Source organism: Mirounga angustirostris, unplaced genomic scaffold, assembly GCF_029215605.1.
Source record: "Mirounga angustirostris isolate CCGP_5_RB_7025 unplaced genomic scaffold, mMirAng1.0.hap1 SCAF_2, whole genome shotgun sequence".
NCBI classification, from domain to species: domain Eukaryota; kingdom Metazoa; phylum Chordata; class Mammalia; order Carnivora; family Phocidae; genus Mirounga; species Mirounga angustirostris.
Window position 1 is genome coordinate 48,698,822 of NW_026991710.1, and position 21,135 is coordinate 48,719,956.

Genomic DNA, 21,135 nt, shown 5'->3' on the forward strand with positions numbered 1-21,135 from the left:
AAGAATAACTGCCTCAAAACTTTTTTAGTAGAGTTGACTTGAATTTTCTCCCTGATTCTAATATGGTCACCACTATAGTTACATTTTAAAACACATTTAGTTCTTCATGATAAAGTATATTTTTAGTATGCAGGGGAATACATGTAATATCTATATACATGCAATTTCTATATATAATCAGATGGAGTAATCATTTTGGTTCTTTTAGTAGTTATGTCAGAAACTGCAGATATAAGTTAAAAGAAAGAGTAAGGAATTACCCAGTTCCATACCATGCTAAATTAAAGCATAAAGTCTCAAAGACTTCTTTCCCACTCTGAATCTTGATAGTATTATTGTACTTGGTTTGAAGAATAATTGAACCCTTAGCCAAGACTATAAAGCTTGACCAAAAGACAGGCCCATATATGGAAATGATGAAATGTCAAGACATGTTTTAAACATTCTTATCTTCTTTATGGTTGAGATGAGACAGAGTATGATAGTCACCCTTAGTAGAATTCCATCTAAAAATATATTTGCAATCAACAATTTAATAAACTTCTTAATAAAAATAACTTGCTAGGCAAAATGATATTTTAATGTGTATACACATTAAAGTGGTTCTAGAAGTTAATGCAATGTCAGATATCTTTTGGCAGTTAACCCCCCACTAGGCCTTCAGATCCAGGGAGAGAATGGGCTTTCTACAATTACTGATCTCTGGATCATACTCCCCTCTTTTATTTTTTCAGCAATTGGCACAGTAAGGGCTTCCTGTAATTACTGAAGTCTAAGTAAAGTCTCATCCCCCCTTTTGCTTCTCAAACCCTTCCACTACTTTTGTAGCCAGCTCCCTGTGATAAATTTTTCCAGTTTGAATTTGTACAGTTGTTTCTGTTTTTCTATCTGGACAATGACAGATGTACCATGGTAGTTGGTGGGCAATATATACCATTACATCATCTGTATCTACCATAAGGGCATAACATCCAAGAGGTTAGGAATAATGTTTGTCAATGTAAAATTAAATGAATTTAGTCTTGTTGGCTTATAAAGTAACTCTCCAAACATTATTTTATTTGTTTTTTTATACTGTTTGGAGCATATGATAATAAGTAATATTTATAAATATTTAAATTGATATGTATGACCCTCAAGAGATTAATTGATCTACTTATGATTAATTCATTTATGGAATAACTATGACATCAAGCACTTTCCACCCCCAGACATTGGATGCTGGCATCACAGCTCATCTGCAGCTGGGAATAGGTGGCTGCCCCTCCATGACCAGGTTGAATGCTGCACTTTTCCTGCCGCATTAGAGCCCTGAGTGCTAGTAACAGGTCTTATATTCATGCTTCAACTGCCATAAAGGTTGACGGGTCTTGCTTAGGTTGCAGGTAGGCTCTACCCAACTAAGACAAATAGAGTAGAAAACTCTCCAGACATAAGAAAGGGATTCATATGCTGAACTGAAGAAAAAGAAAAAAAGGAAGTGGGAGAGGGAAGGAAGGAGAGAGGGAGAAGAAGGGGGAAAGAAAGAAGAGAGAAAGAAAAGAAAGAGAGAAATCAAGAAAGAAGGAAATCAAGAAAGAAGGAAATCAAGAAAGAAAGAAAGAAAGAAAGAAAGAAAGAAAGAAAGAAAGAAAGAAAGAAAGAAAGAAAGAAAGAAAGAAAGAAAGAAAGAAAGAAAGAAAGAAAGAAAGAAAGAAAGAAAGGAAAGAAGTTAGGAAGGAGGGAAGGAAGGAAGGAAGGAAGGAAGGAAGGAAGGAAGGAAGAAAGAAAGAAAGAAAGAAAGAAAGAAAGAAAGAAAGAAAGAAAGAAAGAAAGAAAGAAAGAAAGAAAGAAAGAAAGAAAGAAAGAAAGAAAGAAAGAAAGAAAGAAAGAAAGAAAGAAAGAAAGAAAGAAAGAAAGAAAGAAAGAAAGAAAGAAAGAAAATGGACAATTGTCCTCTATAGCTGCTTAACACCAAAGCCTGGGTTTTTCATCTGAAGCTGAAAGATGAGTAAGACGTCATTGCTACAGTAACAGCAAGCATTTGGGGTAGGAATGTTGCCTTACTCATCTTTTATATTACCAAATAATGTAATCCTGGGACCAATCCTAGGACCAGTCCATACTTAAGGATTTCCTATAGAATTCATAAACAAGTTCTGTTATTCCGTATGTGGATAAACTTTGAACAGATTAAACTGTATTTATCTTCTTTTCTCTTAGCATCTAACTCTACTCAGTTTTTCCATGTTTTTTGATTCTAATGAAAAAGAGCTGATAGACATAGTGAGTCAAAATAGAAAACTTTTTTTTCTGTCATGTAATAACCAGCAAACTGTGTCTCAGGTGTAATCGTTGGGTAATATATTATTCTTGCCTGGAAGATTGTCTCTCCATGTCACCGTTTTCAGTCCAGCTGAGTTTTATAGCACATAAACAGGACTTAACACCTCTCCTTTCTTTCATTCTTTTTTCGTCTTTTCTCCCAATACATGAAATGAATAGGGAGTATTTTGCACAATATGTTACTCTAGAAGGATGTCTGATTTAGTTACAAACATAGTGGGGATTTAAATACAAACAAGTGCTCTCTAACAGTCATTAAAGTCTATCCATTATTTTAATGATGTTATTTGTATTCGATCACACCTGGAATTCCTCATTCAGAAACTATCATCTCAATATGGTTAAAGCCTACAAAAGTTATTTTCTTTTCTCTAAATTACATTTCATTTTTGTACTAACCATATAAATATATTACTAATGATAATATAATAATTAGACTTGGTTGTAAATAATTTTTGCAATAAAAATTCCAATTAATATTATAAAAATAATTTTTCGACTAAAAAGGATTTTCTTTAAATAGTATTGGCTTTGGAAATAATTCCTAAGTACATGTTTTGTTTATGTGGCTTTTTAAAAACAGTCTCATTTGATAACACCACACACCGTGGTTGTAGTATTCATAATATATAAAATGATTCTCTTAGCTTTAACACACATCTCATCTGAAACTGACTTATTTAAGATCATATTCCAATCCTGTCTAATCGATTCTGGCCCTGTTTCTAGTTATCTCACAATACATATCTACCAATAAGAGGCAAATATAAATACAGCCAGAGAGAAAAGAAAAGACAATGGAGTAGAGAAAATAAATGATAGAGTCCCACCATTACATAGACCAGCTATTTAACCTCAGAACCTCCACACCTCCTGGCTAGATTTCTCTGAGAGACAACATCTTGAGAACTAATTCCATTTCCTTAAAACTCTCTAAAAGCTTTAATTAAATTGTGTACATACACAGAAGCTGAACCAAAGGTCACCTACCCAAGCAAACAGGGAAAACACATAATTGTAAAACATTCAATAAATGTGTTTTAAACAACTGCGGGATGTGTCCGGTTAACTTCCAAATTATATAGTAGAGTGAGGGGCTAGCCTAGAAAGCCAGCCCATATTTGGTTTCCCTCCTTCAGCCTCCCCCTATCTAATTGAGCCTAGGATGTTTCTCAATCATTAAGAAATCCCCATCACTATTTAATGTGCTTCTTTAAAGTCCAATGAATCATGTCCATTAGCTTCATCTAGATAAGCTCATTAATGAATATATTATCATTATAATTGGTTTTGGACTCCTGAAACAAATAAGAAGAGTGAAACATTGAATCTTTGAGTACCTAGTGTTCTATATTGTGCTTGGATCAAACAAAAACTCATTTCAATAAATTCAAGAAGGAGGAAAAAATAAATAGATGCCTAGGAAAAAATAACAATCTCTTTTCACAGCAATTGTTTCTACAATATTTGGAAGATCAGAGAGCTGTCACTTTCTCTAACTTTATTTGCAATTTTCTATAGCCAAGCCTGTTTTATCTACTTTGTTAGTGAAGTATTTGTTTTTGCAAAGCCATGGCAATAAAGACAAAATATAACTATAATGCATCATTTCAGGCCTACTGTTTTATCATCTCACACATGTGACAAATACAAATAGAGATTATATTTTAGAAAGTTAATTTTTCAGGTTGCCTAAGTATGGGCAGTTTTACAAGCAAATTTTACACAACTCTCATTGTACAATAATTAGGAGCAAAAATGTGAGGGACAAAAGGTTGTTTTGGGAGGGGGGTTTAAGCAAAACTTTACAAATATGGGGCACCTGGTTGGCTCAGTCGGTTAAGCGTCCGGACTTGATTTCAGCTCAGGTCATGATCTCAGGATCGTGAGATCCAGCCTGGTGTTAGGCTCCACACTCAGCAGGGAGTCTGCTTTTCTCCCTCTCTCTCTCCCTCTCCTTCTGCCCTCCCCCCGACTCACGCTCTTTCTCTCTCTCTCTCAAATAAATAAATAAGTCTTTAAAAAATAAAAATAAAATTGAAACCTGAATATCAAAATGAGAGATCACATTGTCATGAAGAGATATACTCAGTTTAGAATGCATTCCCTGAAGATTTCTGAAGGCCTGCAGCCTTCTATATGTTAAAGAGTAAAGGAACTGGCATGAACTACTTATTTCCTTTGAAATCAATCTGGGCAGGCTACAGAAGCTGGAGAAGAACTTGGACTTAAACTAGGAATTAAAGGGCGCCTGGGTGGCTCAGTCGGTTAAGTGACTGCCTTCGGCTCAGGTCATGATCCTGGAGTCCCGGGATCGAGTCCCGCATCGGGCTCCCTGCTCAGCGGGGAGTCTGCCTCTCCCTCTGACCCTCCCCCCTCTCATGTGCTCTCTCTCAAATAAATAAATAAAATCTTTAAAAAAAAACCTAGGAATTAAAGTTAACGACAACAACAAAAACATGGCAACAATAGAAATGACAAATCCCTGGGGAGACAGACCATTTTCTTCGACTGGTTTGTGCTAGATGCAAGAAGAATGAATGCCAGTGAGCCAACCCAGAGGTAAGGACAATCACAGATGGTAGGAAGAGGTTGGAAACAGAGTTTTACATTCTGTTTTTCCCTCTCCCCAGCACAGACTTTACAAATTCATGCCGGGCCCTTTCCATCAGAGCACTCAACAGCAGCAGTCCAGACAGAAGCCCCTGGGAGAATCATGAGGTGAGCACACGTCCTGCTCCCTATTGAGATGAGAAGTTGAAGGAAATAGGAGAGGACTGATCAGAAAACCATGGAAATTAATTCCTCCACTACTTCCCTTTGAAATATCTGGTATGGCTGATTACAGCCTGGAGACAATACTCCCACAAAGCTGCTTCTCCATAAGGGTTTATAACGATAACCTCACTCAAGACAATTTTGGGCATGTTGTAGCTTTGCAGTCAGCCACCCTGGCACTCGGTGTTCGCTTCTCCCTAAACTCCATGTGACCCACACAGATAATTCCTGGGTTTGGTCCTTTCTAAAAAACAATGCAGGCAGCATAGCTGATACTTCTCCCTAGAAGGGCATGAAGCCACCAGTCAAAGTAACTGAACGCTTGAGGTATATGACTACCTTAAATATAAAATAACTTACTGGAAAACATATTCTAAACAGAGTTACTGAAGAGGATGCATAAACACTTTAAAATAATAAATTTGTACTTAAGAAAAGACCAGCAAAATTAAATCAGAAATAAATTATAGTAATGAATCAAAAAGAAGAAAAATGGGGTAAAACAAATGAAACAACCTATTGCATAAGAAGCAAGATGGGATCTGCTGAAGAACAAATTAGTGAGTTAGAAGATCAGATACATGAACTCTCCTAAAGGGAGCAGGAAGGATTAAAGAGACATAGAGCATGTATACAGAGAGATAGCTATGCCAATTATCAGATAACAAGAGTCGCAGAAAATTAAAAGCATAAAGACAGACAAAGGAGGATGAAAAATCCCAAATTTAAGTGATCTATACATTGACAAAGAGGACAGATAATGTGAAATGTGAAAACACTAAAGACAAAAAAAAAAAAAATTCTGTAAGCCCACAGAAAGGGATCACCTATAAAAGTGCAAGGATCAAAGAATGTCAAATGTCAGTGGATACAGGAAGACAGTATAGTATTCCTAAAATAGTAAAGGAAAATAATATTGAGCCAATAATTTGATTCTACCTTAAAAGTAATTTAAATAGGTGGCATAACAACAACAGCAACAGCAACAACAAAAATCCCTGACATACAAGGTCTTAGAAAATGTGCCATGCAGAGACTCGAACTAGAAATATTTTGGAAATAAACACTCAAATAATAAGAAAACTTAGAAGACTTAAATATTTGCGCTGATATTTGAACCTCAGTCAACCTGCTTATGAAGTCCTATTCTTTTCACTCTACTATACTGTCTTTATGTTAATGGTAATATTATCTGTTTTGAATGACTTTGTATTTAAAGCATGGTGCAGATGTAAAAAGTCTTCTATAATTATTTAAAATTCAATTCACTTAAATGCCATAACTTCATTACATATTAATTAGAACATCTTTCACTATATTTATAGGATTATAACATTATGATCATACTGGCTTATACAGCCAGTATGTGTCTGAGAATGAAAGTGAGATCCCCAAAATCATTGGAGGGAGCAGCAGACTTTCCAATTGAATTGACTATACCATGTGTTTAGCCCTGATCATGTACAAGATATTGTGGTGGTATATAATATGACTGAGCGTACAGGATGGTTTTAATGGCATAGTGATAAAAAAGATAGTCATTTTAGCTCTTATCTGCCAGCCTACATAAATAAATCCTATTTGTTCACCATCAAAATATATCCTAAATATAATCACTTCTTACAACTCCACTGGCACCATCTTGTTTATCACTGCTTCTACGGTAGTAATCTTCTAACTCTTCTCCCTACATCTACACATCTCTTCCTTCTGTATATTTATTTTTCCAGTATCAGCTTGACTGATCATTTTAACACTTTGATCAGATGATAGCATTCTCCTACTCAGTCTTCTCCAGTGGCTTTCCATACATTAAAATAAGCACTTTCCACATACACAGCACTGTTCTCCGTGCCAACATGCACCAACTCTTTTGTTCCTGAAACATACCTAGGATCCTGATAAGTAAATTAAGGCATAGAGAAATTAAGCATCTTACCCAAAATTATCTAACCAGTAGGTCGCAGTCAATGTTGGAATTTATGGCCTTTCCTTCTACTTCATTTAGCTCTATCCAGACTGCCTGATTGATGAATGTATTCTCCTCCACTATCCCATTCCTATTACTGCTGTTCTCTTGGTATTAGACTCCCACTCTTTGCTAGACACATGGATGCTTCAGATAAAGACCACACTGTCTAGCCTCTCATGGGGCTAGTTGTGGCCATGTGCCTAAGTTATGGGTAAAAAGATATAAGAATAAATGTTCTGAGGAAGCTAAATGAGAAACTTCCTCATCAGATGTCAAGAGGGTCCCTTGACTCTTCTTTTTCATCTCCTTATCCTTTCTAATCTTTTGGGTTCCAACATGCTGTCGGGTGCTTCAGTAGTCATTTTGGAGCTGGTAGAAGAGACCTAGATTTTAAGGATTAAAGAGAAAGAAAGGGCCTGGGATCAGCCCTGGATATCCTACCTCCAGACTTCTCTTACTTAAGACAAAAATAAACTCTATATTGCTTATGCACTATTATTTATGTGGGGTTTTTTTTTGGTCACATGTGGCCAAATCAACTCTAACTGAAGAATATTCAAGTGGAAATGTTGAATGCTTATGGTAGATATAAGAGGAGCTGAGGCCATTTACATTAGATATTAGTTAGCTGTGTAGTACTGAGATATAAATAGCACATAGATACTATTCAAAGTCATGAAATGGATGAATATTTAGAATCCATACAGACATCATTATGACATTTCTTAAACTAATGAAATAAATACATGGATGCAGTAATTATGTTCAAGATATTATGAGAAATCAGGATGTTTATAATATGTTTTTCACTTCTGAGATTGGTATCAAAGCTAATAATAATAAAATATATATTAAGGACTTACTTGTACTGGGTACTTTTACACTTACCATAGGGATTGAATTTTTATATACACAACAACTCAATGAGGAAAGTATGAGTTTTATCTCCATTTAAAACAGTAAACTGAGGCTCAGAGAGGTGAATAACTAAAAATTAAAGTGCTTATAGACATTGGAACTTGCAGGTGAGCCCCAGCCATCCAACAGTGTGTTACATACATGTTTGATGCCTCTGTCAGAGAATGCATAATTCTGGTTTGTCATAATTACTTGTTCAGTGTCTGTTTCTCCTTAGTATGTGATATTCTCCAAGCTAAGAAACAAGCCTTATGCAGCAGTAACTTCAGAGCAGTAAAGTGCCTGACACTCAGGAGTCACTAAATAAATGGCTTTGAGTGAACAATGGAGTAAATTGAGGCAAGTATCCCAATTCTCACTTTATTAAATACAACCAAAGGAATAGGTTCTAAAGCCATTTGTATTTCCAATATTAAACAGTTATATTTCCAACATTTACACTGTTGTTTGATTTATTTTTTTTAAGACTACAGTAAGTCTATTCCTTACCATCAGCGAAGTGAACTAACAAATAACTCACATAGTACCTTGCTTGACACAATCAAAAAATTATCCTGGAGTTTTCATTTAAGAATGTAAATCTGGGTACACTAAGCCTTAAAGTCTGATTTTAATTAAACTATGCAACTTGATTACAAGATAGTGTAAAGGAAAAGGTTGCTCCAGATAAAATCCCTGTCAGTAGCACTTCTATGATCCTTATTGCTTTTAAGATGTTAGAGCAGCATGATAGATGATCCTACATTCAGTTCTGGTTTTATGGATTTGTATGACATTGGCTTTCTTCCTTTTCTGAATCCATTTTTTTTTTTTTTTTTTTTGGTCCTGCTTCATATGGAGGCCACTTCATTAATCCAGCGAAGATCTGAAAGATGCTGGGATTTTTGTTCATTTTTGCCCATTTGCTCAGTTTTATACCCACTTCCATGCATATGTCCACAGAGTCACACAGCTAGATTTTTGGAGATGCCAGTAAATTGCACAGTCCCTCCTTAGTAAATAAGAGGCCACATACCACTCATTACTTCCCTCTCTGCCTTTGTTCACAGACTTGCATATGTGGAAGCAGAAACAGCCGGTCTGTGTTGTCAAAAGTCAAATGCTTTCAAGCAGTTGCCCTGGCTCAATTCCTACCTCCCAGCAGACGTAGGAATAGTTTCCCAGCCCTCCATTACAAATCAGAAACTGCATACTGCCAAACAGAGTCAACAAATTCCAGACCCAAATTCCAGAAACTGAAGAATGAAAGATTCACAAAATTGAATAAAACCAAAATAGGGTTCCAAGCAAGATGGGTCTAACCCTTACCATGGTTTACCTGACCCATTCCAGGTATAAACACCTCTAACTAGTGCCAGAGGCTGGTCAAAACACTGGCAGAAGTGGAATAAAAAGGCTTCCCATGACCCATTCAGAAGATCCTAATAAAATCTGCATGACCCCCACTTGCCAAAACATGAACATGATGAATAAACACAAAGCATTATACACACTTAGACTCGCAACATTTTCAAATGTGAGCACTAAAGAAAAAAGAGAAGAAATGGTTCACATGGCAAGATTTCCATTTTCTTTCTATAATGAGTTGTTTAAAATTGTGAGGATTCTTAGATCCCCAGATAAAAGACGTTGATTTCATTCAGGCCTGGACTCTTTTTTTTTTTTTTCTTTTCTCAGTTTGGACATTGAATAAACTCCACCAAACCTCCACTGGTATCATCACACACATACTTCAGGTTCCCCTGTAGGAGCCCTTTCTAGAGTTTTCTTGGCAGATCTATACCTACTCTATAGTAGCAGTTATTCTTTTAACACCAGCTCCCTCCCACTACTACTATTTAGGTGCCGTACTCACCACAGTTCCATACTTTTCACCAACCTTTGAATAATCAAAGTCATGAAGTATAGACAAAGTGAGTCCAGGTCACATCTGTCAAAAAAAAAAAAAAATAGGGTGCCTGGGTGGCTCAGTCGTTAAGCATCTGCCTTCAGCTCAGGTCATGATCCCAGGGTCCTGGGATCGAGTCCCACATCGGGCTCCCTGCTCCTCAGGAAGCCTGCTTCTCCCTCTCCCACTCCCCCTGCTTGTGTTCTGCTCTCGCTATGTCTCTCTCTGTCAAATAAATAAATAAAATCTTAAAAAAAAAAATAGAGGAAGGGAACTTTCATTAAGCACCTCCAATGCACCTGAACCATTCTAAGCATTTGACATTGTATGAAGTAATTTAATCTCTGAACAATGTCCTAATGTAGTTGTCATTATTATTGACATTTTTTTCACAGATGAAGAAACTGAGCCCCAGAAAGTTTAAGCTGACACCTAAGATCACAGAAAGTATTAAGTGGTGGGTTAGGATTCAAATCCAGGCAGTCTCTTTCCAGAGCCGAGACTTTTAACTACTATCTATGCTACTACCTCTCATTAATAATGATAGCTAACTTTAGCTCAGCACTTTCTAGGTCTTTCCTAAGTGCTTTGTGGAAGTGAGGTCATAAGTAGCTATCTCTCCCCCAGGTGCTCAGGAGACTGAGAAAGAATCTTCCTGGATACTCAAGTCATGTTAAAGTGGTAGAAGCCGGTGTAGTCACCAATATATTTTTCCATGATGGACTTTAGGAATAAAAAAGGAAAAAATGGGGGGTGGCTGTATGAAAAAATTGTCTTTGATTACATCCCCCAAACCTTGAGTTAACCATGTCCTTTACAAAGTTAAGAAAAATAGTACAAGATTGATATTTCCATTCACGATGATTTGCTATTTTGTTAATAATTGTTGTATACTACTTGGCAACCCCTTCTTATATGCCCAGTTTAATATTTAAATATGAAGAGAAAACTACTTTGGGCCATCTGAAGGAAAATTTAATCTGAATGCAATGTGGTTCCTGTTCACTGCTTTTTAAACTGAGATTATTCAAAAATGATTTAAATCATTGAGTTCAGAACTTTGATTAAATTATAATTGGAATGAGGATGTGGATAAGAAATCTCAACACACAGGGAGAAAGGTAACTAGAGATGTAACAGGATTAAGTATTGCTCTTAAGGAAAGAAAACGGTTTTCATTGCTTTCACTATATTAAACACTTAGTGGAAACTTGCTGAGTCCACAACATTCAGAAAGTTGAGATTCCCGGTGTCTGAGCATGAGTGAGAGCAAGATGGGAGAGGAAATTGTTCTCCATGAGAAAGTAATAGCAATGTGGAGGACTTGAATTTGGTAGCCTAGTGAAAGTAGCAAAAGATATCAGCTTAGAGAAAGAGGTCCGAGGAGATGGTGACAAGCTGAGGTCTAATGAAGCAATATAGTCAGCAAAAAATTCCCTATGGCATGGAAGACCTGATAAATTTTTAGGTTAGTGGTTTCTATTTGAATTTGAAATTTTTTTCTTCCTTGGGCTCTAATTACCCTTTGCTTCCCTGTTGGTAAGTGTCAGTAATATGCAATAACCTTGTATGAGTAATGATGTAGGAAAATGAAGGGAAAAATCAGACCAACTGGGTCTGGCATGATGGTAGTGACAGAAGCTGACAGTGAGGGTGAGAAAACTGTGAAAATGGTGAAGCTGGATGGATGAAGCATCTTGTTAGTGGAGCATTGCAAGCCCCCTGCAAGTGACCGGGGACATAAAGGTGGCCCCAGAGAGTTAGATCAATTGATCTGTATACCTATCTGAGAGTCAGAAAGAAAGAAAAAAAGAAAGAAGAAAGAAAGAAAGAAAGAAAGAAAGAAAGAAAGAAAGAAAGAAAGAAAGAAAGAAAGAAAGAAAGAAAGAAAGAAGAAAGAAAGAAAGAAAGAAAGAAAGAAAGAAAGAAAGAAAAAAGAAAGAAAGGAAGGAAGGAAGGAAGGAAGGAAGAAGAAAGAAAAGGAAAAGGGTAGGAGAGAAAGTTATTTTGCCTAGGAAATTTTAATTATTTTAACAAAGGGGCTACAAAGGATGATACACACTCCCCTACCTCATGCTCACCCCCAGGAATAAATATAGAAAGCACCCCCAAAACAATTGCAACTCACAGAGCAGATGATTCCCACAGTAGTTATTGCATCAAAACCCAGACCTTGATCCCAAGCTAGAAATATGATAATCACATTATCATCTTTTCTCTAATAAAAACAATGACCTCAATCTACTGGTTTTATTCAAAACAGTGGAAACAATCATTGCATTAGGCCTGTACTGTTTGGTTTTGTCTGCCAGTAACAAATAGTAGTATCATGTAGTGAAGGAAAAGAAATGAATTTTAAACAGAGTTGACACATTTAAAGTCTGGCTGTGCACCAGCTTTCATTTAGTGACTAGGATGCCCATGAGCACATGCATAAATAGAGTAACAAGAATACATTTTTGAACTGATGGTGGGGACCTTTTAGGCATGTTAGATAAAACAGAATCATACAGAGCAGTTTCTATCTAGGAGATAAGAGGAAGGGAGAAGTACATTCTGTTATATTTACAAGGTCATGAAACTAGGGCATATAGACAAAAACCCAGCTTTAAGTCATTGACAGAAAAGCAGAAGAAAGGAAGAAAGAAAAAGAAAGAAGAAAGAAAGGAGAAAGAAAGAAAGAAAGAAAGAAGAAAGAAAGAAAGAAAGAAAGAAAGAAAGAAAGAAAGAAAGAAAGAAAGAAAGAAAGAAAGAAAGAAAGAAAGAAAGAAAGAAAGAAAGAAAGAAAGAAAGAAAGAAAGGAAGAAAGAAAGAAGAAAGAAAGAAAGAAAGAAAGAAAGAAAGAAAGAAAGAAAGAAAGAAAGAGAAAGAAAGAAAGAAAGAAAGAAAGAAAGAAAGAAAGAAAGAAAGAAAGAAAGAAAGAAAGAAAGAAAGAAAGAAAGAAAGAGGAAGGAAGGAAGGAAGGAAGGAAGGAAGGAAGGAAGGAAGGAAGGAAGGAAGGAAGGAAGGAAGGAAAAGTAAGAAGAAAGGAAGGAAGGAAGAGGAAGAGAGAGAGAGAGAAGAGGAGAGGAGAGAGGAGAGGAGAGGAGAGGAGAGGAGAGGAGAGGAGGAAGGAAAGAGCTTTTTATCTGCCAAGTGTCCATTTTTCAGGGCTCATAGCAAGGTAAAGAATAGACCAAGATAATACATAGAACTTTCTGAGTAGACTTGCTGAACTCTACATATGTATTAGAATTGCATATCTTAGACTTCACTCACACCCCAGATGGATGGTGTTTTAGTCTGTTCAAGCTGTTATAACAAAACTACTACAGACTGGGGGATTAAACAGCAGACATTTTTTCTCACAGTTCTGGAGGCTGGAAAATCCAAGATCAAGGTGCCAGCAGATTCCATGCCTGGTCAGAGCCCATTTCCTGGTTCACAGACAGCTCTCCGCTGCTGTGTCCTCACATGGCTTAAGGGGCAAGAGAGCTCTCTGGGGTCTCTTTTACAAGGCACTAGATCTTTCTAACTCTCCATGAGGGTTCCATTATCATGACCTAATCACCTCCAAAAGGCCCTGGTTCCTAGTACAATCACATTGAGGGTCAAGGTTTCAACATGTGAATTTTAGAAGGACACAGACATTCAGTTTATAACAGATGATGACACATGAATAGACATGAAGTTATCAGTCCATTTAAGTGAAGGAACATGCAGGTGAGTCAAAGGCTAACCTACCAGCGGTAATGTGACTGCCCATAGCAGAGAGGTAAAACTGATAATTGTCTATAATTTAGCAAGGAACCAGGCCTTTCCTATCTCACTGAAAACACAAGCCACTCAGTGGATATTACTTTTCCTGGAGTTTCATATCATTTCAAAATGAGGAATTGCCTCCAGCCCCATGTCCTGGCCCTTTCTTTACTCTAGTGACTGAATATTACCGAGGATTCAGTTTCTGAATCTTTAAGAGAGTGTTGAGTACTCATTTCATCAGGAAGATACATACACACTTTCTTTTCTGGGCTTCAAATATCATATGTCAGCATTTTGTATTCATCAATCCTGGAAAGAATTTGTGTTTCTTCTCAGTATATAAGATCTATGTCTCACACGTCTCCTACACATGGTAATTTGGAGATGAGGAATTAGTTCATAATAATTTAAATTTCATTTTACAAATGCTTAGCCACAAATGCTAATGCTGCAGGCCTTGTCTCTGCCTGTGTTCTATTCAGGACAAGTTATGTAAAACCACTTGGAAGAAAGATTTGGTAGTTTTTATATGTATATATAAAATTTATATATATATATAATGTTAAATATATACCTATCCTATGACACAGTAATTCTACTTCTAGGTATTTCCCAACAGAAATAAAAATATGCACGGTCCCCCAAAGACTTGTTCACAGCAATTATAGTAGCTTTATCCCCAATTCCAAAAATTGTAAACAACCCAATACCATGTGGTACATTCATACAATAGAGCACTACTCAACAATAAAATCAATTCATAGATAGACACATTAATAAATCTCACAGGCATTATGCAGAAACAAGCCATATCCAAATGAGTACATACTGTGACTCAATTTATATGAAATCCTCAAATGGGAAAAATTAATTTATGGTGAAAAAATAAGAAGAGTATATGTCTCAGGGGATGGGTTATATTTGGAGACGTAAGAGAACTTTCTGAGTAATGGATTCTGTTAATCACCTACCTGTCTTCTTCCTAATAAAATCTTTTTATTTTTTATTTTTATTTATTTACTTACTTACTTATTGTTATCTCCCTCATTCCTACTTCCAGAGAGTGATCCCGGTGACTGTAATTGTTGAAATGGCAATTCAAGTGGAACAAACATGCTTAAAAGGGGAACGATTATCCTTTCTTGGGCTAAAGCCTTGTCTTTTGCTCTTCCACTGGACACTGACAAATAAATATTGCCGTAGATATTTCCAGCAGCCATTTTAAAAACATGATGGGAACCAGTATCAAAGTGAAGTCTACAAGTAGGATGATAGAATAGAGATGTAGAAAGAATTCAGATTTTTGGTCACAGTCCAAACCATTAACTCAGCCAACTCTGGAGACTGCCCTAGTCTGTACTTCTTCATATTGGAACCTTTGCATTTTCTAAACTTTACAGCAATCTGAGTGAGATATGCTGCTGCAGACAGCCAAAGCACGCTAAATGGAATGGCTCCATTTTTTATTTGAGATTCTTGTTAAATTATTTCACTAAAAATATTCTGGAACCTGGGTTTTTATTATGTCTTGCCTCATGCAAGATTTCCTTGATTTCAAGGAACTTTCCACACTTCAGAATTTTAGATTATCGCCTGACCCAACCAATCTTTAAACAAGAATGGGGGGAAATTTATCTCTATAACCCCAAACCAGCTTCTAAATGCAGTTTTCCTTGTCTATGTAAATCATATCTCCATACTTCCAATTGCTCCTGCCAAAATCTTTAGAAATATCTTTGACTTTCTTTTACATCCCACAAACAACCCATCAGGAAATCTTTCCACTTTTGCATCCAAAATATTTCCATATTGTTATTATGTAGGTGAATGTTCTTATCCTTAGGAGCTGTACACTGAAGTATTTAGGAGTGACATATTGTGATTTTTCTATAAAGTAATTTTAAATGAGTTGGGCTAAAAAATAAAACAGTTGAATGTGTATGTATGTATACATACAACTTACATACATACATAAATGGCTGTGCCAGGATTTATGACCTGATTTGTCTGACTTGGAAGCCATTATGCCAAATACTTAATAGAGTACTTTCCTGGTCCAGGTGGGATGTGATGAGGCTAGGAATTAAAGTAATAGAAATGTGACTAGAAAGGAGAGGCTTGATTTATCATTGGCAAATTTTGAAGAATAATTAGATATGGAAATAAAAGATAAGTTAATGTTAAAGATGACCTTAATGTTTTAAACCAGAGTAATTATAACATCATTGGCAGAGATCATAAGAGCAGAAGGATTTTTTTTTTTAAAGATTGATTTATTTTGACAGAGAGAGACACAGCGAGAGAGGGAACACAAGCAGGAGGAGTGGGAGAGGGAGAAGCAGGCTTCCCTCTGATCAGGGAGCCCGATGCGGGGCTCGATCCCAGGACCCTGAGATCATGACCTGAGCCGAAGGCAGACGCTTAACGACTGAGCCACCCAGGCGCCCCAAGAGCAGAAGGATTAAAAGCATGGAGGTGAGGTCGATAATGATTTAAAACATGTTTCTCAAAATATTCATTCCTGATGAAGTAGAATGTAAATTACAGTAGGGCAATTGGAGAGAAAAGGTGAGATTGAAGAAATGGAAGTGAATAGCCTGAGATATATTAATAAGTTATATAAAGAAAGATATAAAATATAAAATCGCTATTGCTCAGATAATGTACTTGTGCTTATTGAAGAGGAAAACCATAAATCTTTTCTCTGAAAGATTGTTTATAAGATGTACTACCTTACAAGTGGCCTGAATAGAATAAATAATCAATATAATATTTGCAGTTGATGATGCTTTTTTGGAGGAGATATCTATATCCAATATTTTCTTCAAAAAACATCTTGATGACAAAGATTTACATTTTTTCCCTCCTCCAAAAAGCTTAAATTCTAGCCTTAATTTCTGGGCAATAGATCTGTAGTTATTATGCTTAACTATTTTAGATTTACAAAGTTACTTTATTGCTCAGCTAGAGTGGTGGGTCATATTCCCTTGGCCATAGGGAGCAAGAATGTACACCAAATGCTATTTCCACACACACTGGTGTCAATGTGCCCTTCTTAGTCAAATATGACATACATTCTGGCTCTTGAACTTGCTTGCCCAGGTCCATCTGCCATGATGGCAGTGTGCCCATTCACAAGATGCTCTGCCAGGTTTATCTGGACAACGGTACAGCCAAGGAGAGGTTAGACAGGGAGTTTGTTTCACATGCAAATGGACATATGAAGGTAATAAAATGTGCCTGATCTTTGAAGGCCCTATATCGGAACTGTAAACACTGAAAACATTTCACACCACTTGATCAATATAAGCACTAGCCTTCAAAAGTCTTGAAGATCCAGTTTGTTCCCTAATGTGTTAATCACAGGTCTCCTTATTTAAACTGCAGGAACTAACTGCTGACTCTTCAGTACATCACTTTGGACTTTAAGAGCAGTAAGTCTTTATAGGAGGATAATTATATAATAAAATAAAAGTTATTATGTAAAATTAGTATTATAGAATAACAGAAAACTCAATAATCACTGTATTCTTGGCAGTGTCGAGAGGATAGTGTTTAAACTGGACATTCTGCATTCTACATTCTGTGATTGCTCATTTTGCCATTTATAATTGTATTAGTTCCTCACCTTATCTTTCTATCATATGAGGTCACAGGAATTCTACCACCATACATATGTCACAGGATTTCTAATGAAAGTATAACATTCACTTGAGTAATGTTTTACTGGAGCATCTAGTTGTCTGAGAGATAATCAGCATTCCCTTTCTTTAAGGAAAAAAAAAAAAAGGTTCTTTTTGGTATTTAGATATAACAATTATGTAGGTAGCCAGTTATCAGAAATTAGCCATTACTGCTGGCTTTTCTATGTTTTCCGGATCACATTTTATCAGTTGACTAAATATCCATCAATTTCTGCCAAGTTACAGGTTTTACTTATTTAACCACTCTTTTATTTAACTACCTATTACTTTGCTGGTGACTATAAAATTCACCAGAAGTTCTTAGTGCACCAAGCACATTTTCACCTTCAGACCTACAGATATGCACCTCCCACATTCTTACTACCTGGTTTCTTTTCATACTTCAGAGAACCCCTTCTGATCTAAATGGTTTCTTCTTTTATTGTATCACCTCATCTTACTGATTTTCTTCAAAGCACTAATTATTATTTGAGCATATATTTATTTGCTTATTGATTATCTCTCTATATATAGGTTTTAGCTTTCATATCTAAGGTTGATGTCTATTTTAATTCACCAGTTTATGTGCAGTATCTAACCCAGTCTATTATGCCCAATAATTATTTTGAATGAATACACACATGAATAAAGATGATCTTATATGAAGAAATGTGAATGAGGCTCCTGCCTTTCAATGTTGAAAATTGCTGTATCACTTCAGGATTCTTAGCTGTAGATAACAAATTCCACTCTAGCTGATTTAAGCAGAAGAGCCCTTATTATAGTCTGTTACTAACTCTCAGAATTTGGGGGAAGTCCAGGGAACTAAACTTGATACTAAACAGCCAAAATGACCCAATTAGAAGACATGCCTAATACTATCACCAAAGATGTCACTGATGCTACCATCTGCTGTTTAACAGTCATGAAAACCAAATGCTCATACATTCATAGAGCAGGATCTTCTTACAGAAGTAGGAATAAAAGGCCTCCAAGACTATTCTCATTTGCCCCAAATGTTTATTTTTGCCTCCTGGTCTCATATTTGTGTATCTATTTGGTGGAAGAAAGTCTCATTGGAATTCTGATGCACTGAAATCTAATAAATACGGTCTTTAGTTTTTTTAGACTCTGATTTAAAGGAAGGACATTAGGAGAGTATGTGTTGTGGTCAGCACTGTGTGTTGTGTAAGACTGATGAATAACAGACCTGTACCCCTGAAACAAATAATACAGTATATGTTAATTTAAAAAAATTAAAAATAAATGAATAAATAAATAAGAAAGAAAGAAAGAAAGAAAGAAAGAAGAAAGGAAGCTATGCTATGAGAGAGACAACAGACATTGAATGAGCCAATCTACAATATTTTCCACAATCTCTGTGGTTGAAAAGGATGTAATGCAATCAAAAATGGAAAGAAAGCTAGTGCAGCTGAGGCACAATGAGGTTAACTGTGCACTCCAAGTACATCTTCTCACTAAATTCTCACTACAGTCCTCTAAATCAAGCAATCAACTATTTAAACCTATCTATTTGACTCCAGAACTGAGTACCTAAAAATTTACATGTATTTCTTGTATTATTATTACTAAATTGAACAACACACTTAGAAATTACTTCACATTATATAAAAATATAGAGACAAATAGATGTCTTGGGATGTTAATAACTTTAAAAAAAATTCCATTATGTTAGACCTCTTTTTCCAGTCCCCTAGTTGTCCTTTATTTTAGGATCTAAATTTTTAAATATCTGTTATTGCCCATTTGTAAGCCCTGAGTAGTCTCACGTGATTCTAGAAAATGAGCTGTCAATGTTAGTTCGTCTTGTGGGAAACAGTCCAAAAGTATCTTGTTGGTCTACTTAAACTCAGTCATGCATAATTTACTGGATAATCACTAGTGTCCTAATCAATATCTCTATCTACCTACTCACTAATCCAGTTCAAGAACTATGTGATTTAACATGCAACAGACTCTGAACTAGCCCTTGGCAAAATTGAAATCTCTCTGTGGTATCTTCACTTTTCTCTTTACCAACTATCTTTCCCCAAACTCAGACTATTATTCTCATAAAACTTAAAGCAGAAAAAAGGACTTTAAAGGAATTTTTTTTCAAGTCCTCTCTCTTAATGTGAGAAAATCAAAGTTTATAAAGGGTTATTGGTCTAAGGTCATTAAATTAAACAATGACAAGGTCAAAGCTAACAACCTATGTCTAGAGCATTCTTTTTTTTTATTAATTTATTTTAGAGAGAATGAAGGAGAGAGTGCATGCACACCTGCATGCAGGGGTGAGGGGCAGTGGGAGAGAATCTTCAAGCAGACTCCACATTGAGCACAGAGCCCAAACTGGGGCTCCATCTCACAATCCATGAGATCATGACCTGAGCCAAAACCAAGAGTTGGACACTTAACCGACTGAGTCACCCAGACACCCCTGTCTATAGCATTCTGATTTCACATTCCATAACACTGCCCATGGTCCCTCTCTAAAATGTTCCTAGGATTGTCTGTGAGTCCAGATTGGCTCTATGACACTGCTCACTAGTTTAAAAAAGAAAAAAAAAGGAAAAAGAAATAAATCCCTGCCAGTGGGTGATGGGATAAGTAAAGTTCCACCCATTCCATTTAGTTCTAGCTGAAGAAATACACATTTACCTTAAAGCAGTCTAGAATATTAAAAAAAAAAAAAAATCACTGAGTTTCTAGTCTAGCTCTGGAACTAACCAGCTCTTATCTTGGGCAAGTAATTTCATCTCTCTGGGACTTAAAAGTAAATTATTTAAAACAAGATATTGGAATTAATGGCGTCTAAATTCTCTCCCAGCTTAAGAAATTGATGAAACAGTAGCACTGCTGCTCTATCCACTAAAAAAATGACCTCAGGCCAATGATGGCAAATTCACATTCTATGTATGACAACCATTTATCTCAGTTTGACAAAGAAAATGTTAGTTTATACCTGTGTCCCCATGTAATCAAACACTTGCACTCCCAAAATTCTTCTGGTTTTAAAAATAAACTGTAAAAATAAGCTTATATGTACACGAGAGGAGAGCTCTATACTGGGTCAGACTGATATATTTATATATCATGTAGAGTACTGATAATAATATAATAATTTCTACGCTTACAAAAGCAAACATGATGTCTTGCACACCTTTTGTACATTATGCCATTCCAGAAATATAGTGTTATTGCTAAGAGGATGATCTTTTGTGTCAGATTGCCGGATTCAAACCATATTATTATTCCCAAACAAGTATATGAGGTAGATCATATTAGACATATTTTTACAGACTCTCATCTGAAGTTTCTGGGAGGTTTAAAGTCTTACTTAAAAGGTGACATATTTTCGTTCATTCAACTTTCTAATGAGTTCCGCTCTTTCTTGTCATGGGACTTACAGATTCCACTCCCAATGCCTCAATCACTCTTCCTGCCAGTTTCCAAATGGCTGCCTCCATTACTATTCAGAGTCTCAGTTTAAATGCCCCTTTTTCAGAAAAGTACTGTTTGATCCATCAATACCAACTGAGCTGCAAACCCCAAATCCTATTACTTTCTGTCACATCACTCTATTCTTCTTCGTAGTATGGATCGCAATGTTCAGTTATATTACAGTATTAAACACAGTACCTGGAGCATAGTAAACACTTTAATGAATTTTTAAAGGGAGTTTTGGTACGTATTTGTTCAATGAATAGACAACTTGTAAGTGCCTAATTCAGGATTTACATCTACATTTATTCTTCTCAAGTTCTATCCACACTATGCAACATGCTTTGTTGGTGCCTTCATCACATTGCAACTCTTTGTTAGTTGAT